The sequence below is a fragment of the Salvelinus namaycush genome, chromosome 39, assembly GCF_016432855.1.
Source record: "Salvelinus namaycush isolate Seneca chromosome 39, SaNama_1.0, whole genome shotgun sequence".
NCBI classification, from domain to species: domain Eukaryota; kingdom Metazoa; phylum Chordata; class Actinopteri; order Salmoniformes; family Salmonidae; genus Salvelinus; species Salvelinus namaycush.
In genome coordinates this window covers 9,822,032-9,834,725 of record NC_052345.1, presented here as the reverse complement: position 1 = coordinate 9,834,725, position 12,694 = coordinate 9,822,032, and the positions used below count along the sequence as shown (strand labels likewise).

The 12,694-nt window shown below is 43.1% G+C and overlaps 1 protein-coding gene across 2 annotated transcripts in view; it reads right to left on the bottom strand.

Moving 5' to 3' along the window:
- The window catches only part of LOC120032833 (SH3 and PX domain-containing protein 2A-like), a 124,841-nt gene that overhangs the window by 42,805 nt on the left and 69,342 nt on the right, over window positions 1-12,694 (bottom strand). The gene's annotated exons all lie outside the window — the stretch shown is intronic.

The following is a 12,694-nucleotide window of genomic DNA, read 5'->3' as shown; positions in this document are numbered from 1 at the left end:
TGAGGCCTCTTTCCTTGGACTGTCGGTAAAGCCGTACATCCATACTGTAGGCCCGGAGAAGAGAAGAAGGAAGGGAGGAAGAGAGGAAAGGGGATGTTATTCAGTCCATGATGCTCAGCACACAAACATCTCATCAACATCATATTGTTCCTGTTATTCCCTCCTGATCACAAACAGCAGGACCTGAACAATCTCTACAGTGCAAACCAAATATAATATCTTTGCCATTGTAGAGAGCACTGATTTACATCAAAACACAGTGTTTTGCAGAAAGTACTTCAATCCACCTTCATGTGGTTGTGATACACTGCATATGACCATCACAGAAGACTGTTATTGCAGAAATGTCTGCTGTCTTTCTTCAGCAACACATATTGTAGCAATTGAGAGTGTAACAGTAGAATTGAAATAGCCTCGCATGATCCTGGGCTGACACAAATTTTCGTGGCACACCCCTCCCTTCATCCCGCTCTCTCCCTCAATCCCGTCCTGGATTGTCAGGGGGGGGGGGGGTGTTGGCCCCCTTCGAAGGCTCTCTCTCTACAAACACAGCTCAGACATCCCCATCTCGTCAGGAAATGAAATGCCACACGTCAGCAGGGTGTGTGTGTGCCAGTGTGTGTGTGTCCATTATATCAAAATCTGTGAAAACTGGGTATTAGAAAAAAGGTAGAGGAGGTGGACAAGGCAGGGGTGTCTGTCGTCATCAATGAGCTTTTACATTTTCAAATTTCCTGTCCAAACTATCCTTCTCTTCTCGGAAGCGCTGTCTGAAATCATCCTTCACCTGGGCACGCAAACAAAACTAGAGCTGTCTGGGCCGGCCATAAACCCCAACCATAACCAATATGAAGGGTTGGGAAACAACGACGGTATGGAACCAGCGGCCTGCAGAGAACAAGGAAAATGTCCCAACCAAATGCATAGTAGGATGTCATTATCTTGAAAACATTGTGGGACATTCTCCTTGAAAAAATTTCAGGAGGGAATTCATTCGAGCCAGAACACCACAGGAGGCTCTATCCCACCCTGTGACCCTCGACCCCTACCACACCTCCACCCCATTCCCTCACACTCCCCCCGCTGTGAGGGAAAATCCACATCCATTTCAGTTTTCAAATGATATAATAAAGGTCAGAGCCTCTCTCTCTCGCTGTTCTCTCTCTCTTTCTCTCCAGAGTCGCACGGAGCTGAGGAGATTGATGCTGGTCCCTCCAGGGAGGCTTGTAGAGTGGGCCGGGTCAGCCGGGTCAACCCCAGTTAACATACACCCTCCAAACTAAACCCAGCTAGCGAAAGATGAGATGTTTCTTTCAGCGCAGCACTCAACATATGATTGATATTAACTGGAGAGTGGAGACCCGCTGCTGCATGCACACACAGAAAGAGACACACACACACACACACACACACACACACACACACACACACACACACACACACACACACACACACACACACACACACACACACACACACACACACACACAGCTTAAATCCTTTCAGGGTTCTCTGATGATGGCCCACTAACCCGAGTAGACTTCAGTCACTGTATTTTCTTTTTCTCTCCTGCTGGTATGGTGTGGGTCATTTTCCTCCTTCCACCAACCCCACAACGTCCATATTACCCAGCAATGAAGGGACTTGTGGCGGTGACAAATAGCTTTTCTAAGGTCACTAATTTCCAGGTTTTGTTTGGAACGGCTTATTAGCCATCTGTCCCGTAATTTCATCGATTTAGTAGATTATGTTTGGAAAAGCTAGTTGCTGTCTGGCTCTCTCTCTCTCTCTCCACTCCCTCCTTCTCTCTGTCTCTCTCTCCCCCTCCTTCTCTCTGTCTCTTTCTGTCTTTCATCCATCCCCCCATAATCACCTATCCCCCCGCCTACAATCACTCTACACTATACGTTTTCAAGCAGAGAAGAGAAATTGTGAAATATGTTTTGACTGAAAGAAATTGAGACAGCTTGTCTGGTCGATGTTCAGTTGTATTTGTATTTATTATGGATCCCCCATTAGCTGCTGCAAGGGCAGCAGCAGCTACTCTTCCTGGGGTCCAGCAAAGTTAAGACAGATAGACCATTTTAAAAACATTACAATACATTTCACAACAGATGTCACAACACATTAAGTGTTGGAACCTGTCTGGTGGATTGTGTTGCCAAAATAACAAGTCCCATTTCCAAGATGTCTTCATAACATAAAAGCATGTGAGTCAAAGCAAAGAGAGACTCTAGCATGCTGGGCCTAGTGACGGTACCTCACAGAGCTAGCTGTCAGCACACATCAGGATGTGTCCGGAAAGAAGTTACAACCACTTGTCAACCAATGCCAAGACTAGAAAAACAGCTAGAAACAACCAATATTGAGACGACAGCAGTTAACAGTGAAGACACAGTAATCCAACTGTGAGACAACCATTCACGATGACAAACGAGGATCACAGACAAGACAAACATTGCCAACGACAAGACTACAGCTAGAAACAAAAAACAACTACGAACCATTATTGAGTCGACACCCAAATGTGAACCAACCACTCACATTGATCACAATGACAATCGCAAACCGAGAGTGATGCTAACCATTAGCAATGACAAACACTGGCGGTGGCGACGACAAAATACTGGCGTGGAACGGCCATGTGACAAAAATAGTCGCTAACTCACCCAGCTGGGAGTCACAGAGTGTGGGTGGACAGAGTGAGGGGTGAGGCCAAATAGCGCAAGCTACATCTGTTTCGCAGTCTGGTCTGTTCCCTCTCTCTCTCTCTCTCTCTTTATTTATTTATTTCTCTTTCTCCACCCTCTTTCTATTTAGACTGGGACTGTGTTTGGTTCTCTCTCTCCATTTTTCACTCTCTCGCCATCCCTGCCCTCTCTCTCTCTCCTTTTGTTTTGAGTCACGTCACTCAGTCACAGTGGGATCTGGCTGCTAAAACATTTATCCTTCTCATTTTTCTTTGGGAGAGACCTCGGCCGATACAAGAGCTAGGCAAACGCAGATACACTCTCTCTAAGCCAACCATTACAATAGAGAGCAAATATCTCTTAGTGTTGGGTATTGTTGGACTGTCTGCTTGTATTGCCACTGCAGTGGCTTATGACTGCACTCACTGCAGTGGCTTATGACTGCACTCACTGCAGTGGCTTATGACTGCACTCACTGCAGTGGCTTATGACTGCACTCACTGCAGCCAATGTTGGGTGAAAGAGTTACGAGTTTTCTTACTTTTATTTCATTTTTTGTTGTTGTACTTTTTAACCCCTTTCCGTGACATCCAATTGGTAGTTACAGTGTTGTCCCATCGCTGTAACTCCCGTACGGACTCGGGAGAGGCGAAGTTCGAGAGCCGTGAGTCCTCCGAAAAACACAACCCTACCAAGCCGCACTGCTTCTTGACACACCGCCCGCTTAACCCGGAAGCCAGCCGCACCAACGTGTCGGAGGAAACACTGCACAACTGGCGACCGAAGTCAGCATGCATGCACCGTGCCCGCCACAAGGAGTCGCTAGAGCGCGATGGGACAAGGACATCCCGACCGGCCAAAATCTCCCCTAACTGGGATGACACTGGGCCAGTTGTGCGCCGCCTCATGGGTGTCCTGGTCACGGACCGGGAGACAAACCCTGGGATCAAACCTGGGTCTGTAGCGATGCCTAATAGCAAAGGATGTAACGTTGACATTTAAAGAGCTCGCTGCCTGATGAGGTTCAATGCAGAGAATGACAAGGTCCTAGCGAGGCAGGAAGAATGACTATATTTGTTGTTTCTTGGGAGGATGAGCTGTCATAACCATGTGGTGTTGTCTTCTTCCTTGTGTTACGCCCCAAAAAAGAATCACCACCCCTCTTACCATTCCTAACAAAACACACACAGGCTCGAACACACCAAACACACACACACATATATACACACACGCATACACACACACACATGCACAATTGAACGCCCACACTCCTCCTCTCCCCAGCCCGGCAGGCCCCACGTCAACCCTATTAGGCATTTCTACGTCACGCTGGAATCTTATGCGCCATGCCACGTAAACACTAGACCAGGGCCTGAATTCAGACTGACATTCTCTTTCAACCCGTGGCCTCCACATTCACTCTGGGTGCGTCCCAAATGGCACCCTATTCTCTGTAGTGAACTACTTTTGACCAGTGCCCTATGAGTCCTGCTTAAAAGTAGTGCACTATAAAGGGAATATGATGCCGTTTGGGAAGCAAACCTCTGTTCACTGCATCTGGCGTTCACATGCAAGGCAGAAACTCTGACGGGGAGGGAAGGAGGGACCCCCTCCAATCCACTTCTGACCTTTATTTTCCTCACAGCCTTTATTACCTGGGAGGTCTTCATCTGGAAGGAGGAGGTTTCGCTTTTTATATGAGGATTATTCCACCACTATGCACTGTAGATTAAGATGATAAGTGAAGAAAGTAAATGTCAAATTGGTAAAAAGGGACGAATATTGTGTAAAAGCTGAATGAAACATCTAAAGTTAATAGAGGAATCAGTATTAACTTGGAAAAGGTCACATACTCAGTTAGTGGTGTAGCCTATGTGCTGTAACTAACTCCATGCAATTTTGTGGCATTGCAGACATGGAGCCATGCAGACCATACTGTAAACAGAGTCTATGGGAAGGCTAACACTATGTCATCTCTAGACGTATACTGCAGCTAAAACCCAAATAAAACGCACCACAAACTACAGTAGCGTGCTACTATAACCCTGTCCCTCATGTTAACTACTGGTTCTAACATACAGCTAAGAGAGTCACTCCCTCCTATGGTGATTCCTGCTGAGGAACAAACGACAGGGAACCTATATGCTGTGTTCTTATGTACAGGGTTTCGAGTTCACATCCTGGGTCGGGAAGATATGGCGAGACTATCTTTCATACGCAAAGAGATACCATTATTGGTCGATATCCATTGGACGTGTAGCAGCACCAGCCTATCATGGGATTCCTGAAGCCTCAGCCTCCCTTCACACATAATGGGCAGGCTAGGACTTTTCCTGCCCACTTGACCTGACCAGAAATAAACATTACCCTGAGGCTATAACTAGGTTCCAGAGTTTTCCCTTGTCAGGTCATGACACACACACACACACACACACACACACACACACACACTCTAACACACACACACACACACAATCTCCACACGCATTATTCTTTAGTTGTATTGTTTGTATTTTCCATTTGTGTTCTTGTCTACTGTTCTTGTCTATCAGTGTATCCTTGTTATTGTCATGTTTGATGTTTTTGTGTGGATGCCATGTAGAATAGCTGCTGCTTCGGCAAAAGCTAATGGGGATCTCAATAAACCAACAAGTTAAGTAAAAACTCAGTCTATTATGCAACAACCTGTCAGATGGGGGAACTAGGTCCTCGCTGTCCATGTAATCTCATTCAGTATGATCTAAAAGGCTAAACTGATCCTAGATCAACTCTGGAAGAGGATGAGGAAAAGGTGACAATGTCTTATATCTCATTTAAAGCAGTCAGTTTCTAAGGAAATTAAATGAGGGTTCTGGTAAAGAGAAAAAAAAGGATTTAATCGAATAGATGTGATCTCATTCGGGGCATTGGCGAACCTGATGGTTTAAGGAAGTTCGTTGGGTTCGTGTTCTATGCTCCAAACAACTTGTCGGTTACATTTAGCAAATTATGATTGACTTTGATTAACTGCTATTAGTCATTCTGATTAAACTCAATGTTTTTGAAGCATGTTGGAACTGATTTTAAAAACAGATTGAAAAAAAGTAAGACCAAAGTTAGAAGGAAAACTAGTTGAAGGCCAATTATTACAGTATAATATTACTGCAAAGCACCCTGATATCACCATGCAATATAACAAACAATCTGAAAATCATATTGGCTTGTAGATATGGGCAGTCAGCCACTACTAAACTATCAAAAAGTTGCCTTTTAGGCTTCAGCAAGGACGGAAATGTCATTGATCATTAACCACAAAGCATTTCCTGCACTTTTCTATTTAAAAATCCATGCAAAAGTCTGACTTGTGTTTCTCCCTTCACTCTCCCAACCTCTGTGTGTGGGAAAGAGAGATATTACAAGGGATAGTTTACCTAAATGACCAAATCTACTTATTGGTCTTAACCTGTTGAGGACAGAGGGCGCTGTTTTCACTTTGGGGGAAAATTGTGCCCAATTTAAACGGCCTCGTACTCAATTCTTGCTCGTACAATATGCATATTATTATTACTATTGGATAGAAAACACTCTCTAGTTTCTAAAACAGTTTGAATTATATCTGTGAGTAAAACAGAACTCATTTTGCAGCAAACTTCCTGACAGGAAGTGGAAAATCTGAAATCGATGCTCTGTTCTAGGGCCTGCCTATAAATGTCCTTGATATTTATTAGTATACATGCACTTCATACGTCTTCCACTAGATGTCGACAGGCAGTGAGAGAAGAAATGGAGTGTATAACTTGATCTGGGGTCGAATAAAAGCTCTTGGCATGACGTGTCACCAGTTTCCTGTTTTCTGGAGCGTGCGAGAAGGGACCTGGTATTGCCTTCTGAAAAGCTGTCGTTATAGACGACTAATATCTCCGGCTTTGATTTTATTTGATAAATGTGACAATATCATCGTAAAGTATGTTTTTTCAATATAGTTTTATTAGATTATTGAAATTTATTCGGGACGTTAGGCGTGTTGCGTTGTGTGCCTTTGTTCAGGAAGGAGAGCTTCGCGCTACTTTGCTAGCTTTCCGTGCTAATTGACTGGAGAAGAGGACATTCTAAAACCAAACAACGATTGTTCTGGACAAAGGACCCCTTGTACAACATTCTGATGGAAGATCATCAAAAGTAGGACCCATTTTATGATGTTATTTCATATATCTGTCGTACATGTGTACTAGTAGTTTGCGGCCAGGTTTTGGGCACGCTCTCGCCATAACGTAAACTGCATATCGTAATGAAGTTATTTTTAGAATTCTAACACGGCGATTGCATTAAGAACTAGTGTATCTATCATTTCCTATACAACATGTATTTTCTAGTAACGTTTATGAATAGTTATTTGGTCAGAATAGTTGAGTGTCATAAAAATATCCGCACATTCTGGGAAAAAGATTCTACGTTAGCACAATGTATAACCACTGATTTCAGCTCTAAATATGCACATTTTCGAACAAAACATAAGTGTATGTATAACCTGATGTTATAGGACTGTCATCTGATGAAGGTTTATGAAGGTTAGTGAAAATTGATATCTTTTGTTGGTTTATTCGCTATCGCTAACGTGCCTATTGCTATCGCTAACGTGCCTTGATGAATGAATGCGGTAGTGTGGTAGGCTATTGTAGTAAGCTAATATAATGCTATATTGTGTTTTCGCTGTAAAACACTTAAAAAATCGGAAATATTGGCTGGATTCACAAGATGTTTGTCTTTAATTTGCTGTACACCATCGATTTTTCAGAAATGTTTTATGATGAGTATTTAGCTATTTGACGTTGGTGTCTGTAATTACTCTGGCTGCTTCGGTGCTATTTCTGACGGTAGCTGTGATGGTAGCTGCAATGTAAAACTGATTTATACCTCAAATATGCACATTTTTCGAACAAAACATAGATTTATTGTATAACATGTTATAAGACTGTCATCTGATGAAGTTGTTTCTTGGTTAGTTTGGTTGGTTCTTGGTTAGTTAGGTTGGCTTTGTGCATGCTACCTGTGCTGTGAAAAATGTCTGTCCTTTTTTGTATTTGGTGGTGAGCTAACATAAATATATGTGGTGTTTTCGCTGTAAAACATTTTAAAAATCGGACATGTTGACTGGATTCACAAGATGTGTATCTTTCATTTGCTGTATTGGACTTGTTAATGTGTGAAAGTTAAATATTTCTCAAAAATATTTTTTGAATTTCGCGCTCTGCCTTTTCAGTGGAATGTGGGAGGAGTTCCGCTAGCGGAACCCCGGTGCCAGACAGGTTAATGGTCTTACCCTGAAAGCAGTCCATGGACAAGAACAGAGGGCAATCCATGCTTTTGTTTTGTTTATTTAGCCACTGTCACCAACCGCTTACTTAGCTAGCTAGCATTTTCTAAAACCATAGAAGTCCAATATTAGCATGGTTTCGGCTGAACTATCCCTTTAAGAAGCACATATTGGTTGAGCTATCCCTTTAAGATGCCCATATTGTTTGTGCAATCCCTTTAAGATGCACATATTGGTTGAGCTATCCCTTTAAGATGCACATATTGGTTGAGCTATCCCTTTAAGATGCACATATTGGTTGAGCTATCCCTTTGAGATGCAAATATTGGTTGAGCTATCCCTTTAAGATGCACATATTAGTTGAGCTATCCCTTTGAGATGCACATATTGGTTGAGCTATCCCTTTAAGATGCACATATTGGTTGAGCTATCCCTTTGAGATGCACATATTGGTTGAGCTATCCCTTTGAGATGCACATATTGGTTGAGCTATCCCTTTAAGATGCACATATTGGTTGAGCTATCCCTTTGAGATGCACATATTGGTTGAGCTATCCCTTTAAGATGCACATATTGTTTGAGCTATCCCTTTAAGATGCACATATTGTTTGAGCTATCCCTTTGAGATGCACATATTGGTTGAGCTATCCCTTTGAGATGCACATATTGGTTGAGCTATCCCTTTGAGATGCACATATTGGTTGAGCTATCCCTTTGAGATGCACATATTGGTTGAGCTATCCCTTTAAGATGCACATATTGGTTGAGCTATCCCTTTAAGATGCACATATTGGTTGAGCTATCCCTTTGAGATGCACATATTGGTTGAGCTATCCCTTTAAGATGCACATATTGGTTGAGCTATCCCTTTAAGAAGCACATATTGGTTGAGCTATCCCTTTAAGATGCACATATTGGTTGAGCTATCCCTTTGAGATGCACATATTGGTTGAGCTATCCCTTTAAGATGCACATATTGGTTGAGCTATCCCTTTGAGATGCACATATTGGTTGAGCTATCCCTTTAAGAAACACATATTCGTTGAGCTATCCCTTTAAGATGCACATATTGGTTGAGCTATCCCTTTAAGAAGCACATATTGGTTGAGCTATCCCCTTAAGATGCACATATTGGTTGAGCTATCCCTTTGAGATGCACATATTGGTTGAGCTATCCCTTTGAGATGCACATATTGGTTGAGCTATCCCTTTGAGATGCACATATTGGTTGAGCTATCCCTTTAAGATGCACATATTGGTTGAGCTATCCCTTTGAGATGCACATATTGGTTGAGCTATCCCTTTGAGATGCACATATTGGTTGAGCTATCCCTTTAAGATGCACATATTGGTTGAGCTATCCCTTTGAAATGCACATATTGGTTGAGCTATCCCTTTAAGATGCACATATTGGTTGAGCTATCCCTTTAAGATGCACATATTGGTTGAGCTATCCCTTTAAGATGCCCATATTGTTTGTGCAATCCCTTTAAGATAAAACATAGCACGGATAAGATGGCGCTGATAGACACGATCACCCTGTTTCTAGCTCCTAGCTAACTTCGCAATACAGCTTCACGCTTATGCTATGGCTAAGCAACTATTTCTATATCATCACCATGCTAACACGTTAAGATGGCTAATGTCGACCTCAAATCCTTTTTAAGTATGAATGTATGGATAAACAGCTAAGTCACAGTATATATCTGATCCACTGAACAAGTTCATATTCCATAGGTCAGTCATATTGAATGGCCTAGTATACAATAAGAGGAGGTCATATGTTCTACCGCACACATACACCCATCCAGCCAAGTCCTGCCAGGTCTTTGACCATGGGGGTTGGCAAGACAGCGCAAACAAATCTGGAACCAGGCTAACCCACCCACTTTCCAATATAGTAGTGATACAGTATACACAATGGTGTCTCCCTCTAGGATCTGCCCCAGCATCCTTCACACTCTACATTACTTTCATGTACAGTTGAAGTCGGAAGTTTACATACACTTAGGTTGGAGTCATTAAAACTCGTTTTTCAACCACTCCACAAATTTCTTGTTAACAAACTATAGTTTTGGCAAGTCGGTTAGGACATCTACTTTGTGCAATTGTTGACAGACAGATTATTTCACTTATAATTCACTGTATCACAATTCCAGTGGGTCAGAAGTTTACATACACTAAGTTGACTGTGCCTTTTAAACAGCTTGGAAAATTCCAGAAAATGATGTAATGGCTTTAGAAGCTTCTGATAGGCTAATTGACATCATTTGAGTCAATTAGAGGTGTACCTGTGGATGTATTTCAAGGCCTACCTTCAAACTCAGTGCCTCTTTGCTTGACATCATGGGAAAATCAAAAGAAATCAGCCAAGACCTCAGAAAACAATTGTAGACCTCCACAAGTCTGGTTCATCCTTGGGAGCAATTTCCAAACAGCTGAAGGTACCAAGTTCATCTGTACAAACAATAGTACGCAGGTATAAACACCATGGGACCACGCAGCCGTCATACCGCTCAGGAAGGAGACGCATTCTGTCTCCTAGAGATGAACGTACTTTGGTGCGAAAAGTGCAAATCAATCCCAGAACAACAGCAAAGAACCTTGTGAAGATGCTGGAGGAAACAGGTACAAAAGTATTTATATCCACAGTAAAACGAGTCCTATATAGACATAACCTGAAAGGCCACTCAACAAAGAAGTAGCCACTGCTCCAAAACCGCCATAAAAAGCCAGACTATGGTTTGCAACTGCACATGGGGACAAAGATCGTACTTTTTGGAGAAATGTCATCTGGTCTGATGAAACAAAAATACAACTGTTTGGCCATAATGACCATCGTTATGTTTTGAGGAAAAAGGGGGATGCTTGCAAGCCGAAGAACACCATTCCAACCGTGAAGCACGGGGGTGGCAGCATCATGTTGTGGGGGGGCTTTTCTGCAGGAGGGACTGGTGCACTTCACAAAATAGATGGCATCATGAGGTAGGAAAATGATGTGGATACATTGAAGCAACATCTCAAGACATCAGTCAGGAAGTTAAAGCTTGGTCGCAAATGGGTCTTCAAAATGGACAATGACCCCACGCATACTTCCATAGTTGTGGCCAAAAGGCTTAAGGACAACAAAGTCAAGGTATTGGAGTGGCCATCACAAAGCCCTAACCTCAATCCTATAGAAAATGTGTGGACAGAACTGAAAAAGCGTGTGCGAGCAAGGAGGCCTACAAACCTGACTCAGTTACACCAGCTCTGTCAGGAGGAATGGGACAAAATTCACCCAACTTATTGTGGAAGGCTACCCGAAACGTTTGACCCAAGTTAAACAATTTAACAGATATATTTTTTTACCCCGTTTTTCTCCCCAATTTCGTGGTATCCAATTGGTAGTAGTTACAGTCTCGTCTCATCGCTGCAACTCCCGTACGGAGTCGGGAGAGGCGAAGGTCGAGAGCCATGCGTCCCCCGAAACACGACCCAACCAAGCCGCACTGCTTCTTGTCACAATGCCCATCCAACCCGGAAGCCAGCCGCACCAACGTGTCGGAGGAAACACTGCACACCTGGCGACCTGGTCAGCGTGCACTGTTCCCGGCACGCCACAGGAGTCGCTAGTGTGCGATGAGACAAGGATATCCCTGCCGGCCAAACCCTCCCTAACCCAGACGACACTGGGCCAATTGTGCGCCTCCCCATGGGCCTCCCGGTCGCGGCCGGCTGCGACAGAGCCTGGACTCGAACCCAGAATCTCTGGTGGCACACTGCGATGCAGTGCCTTAGACCACTCTACCCGAAACATTTGACCCACGTTAAACAATTTCAAGGCAATGCTACCAAATACTAATTGAGTTTATGTAAACTGAAAATAAATAATTCTCTCAACTATTATTCTGACATTTCACATTCTTAAAATAAAGTGGTGATCCTAACTGACCTAAGACAGGGAATTTTTACTCTGATTAAATGTCAGGAATTGTGAAAAACTGAGTTTAAATGTATTTGGCTAAGGTGTATGTAAACTTCCGACTTCAACTGTATATGTCATATAAAGCTATCTCTATTCCTTAAACCAAAGCCCACAGCCAAGAAATATTTTAACGGCTTTGACCATGGCAGTGCCCTAAATGGCTCCCTATTCCCTTTATAGTGCACTATTTTTTTTTTTGACCATAGGGCTCTGGACAAAAGGACAAAAGGAATAAGATGCCATTTAGGATGCAATCTGTCTCTCCCCACAACAGAAAATAATGAATCCTGGCAGACAGAACAGGAACATCAACGGCTATCCTTGCTGAGACATCCCCAGGAGTTTCAACACTTCATCGACCCCACCCAGGGTTCAAGGCGAGGCGAGGCTATACAGAGGGTTTGTTCAGTTGGAACACATCCCAAAAACACTGGTCAACAGTCTGTCACTGTTCTGTTCCGTCAGCGGACAAGTAAACAAAACCCACATCGACAGATAGACATGAAAGCGACAGTTAAAGGGACAGATAGATCACGCTGTGTGACAAGTAGCATTCACCGGGATGACAGATCATTCAGTGCTACAGGTTGAAGAAGAAGGGGTTGTAAAGTTTCCCTCTATCTACTTAAGTCAATCAATTACCCTATAGAGGATATAGTCTGCTGACAGAATTACAATGTCTTACAACATACATACTGTGGAAAACATGAAGACACTTTAAATCAGTAGGGCGAAAGACAGGTG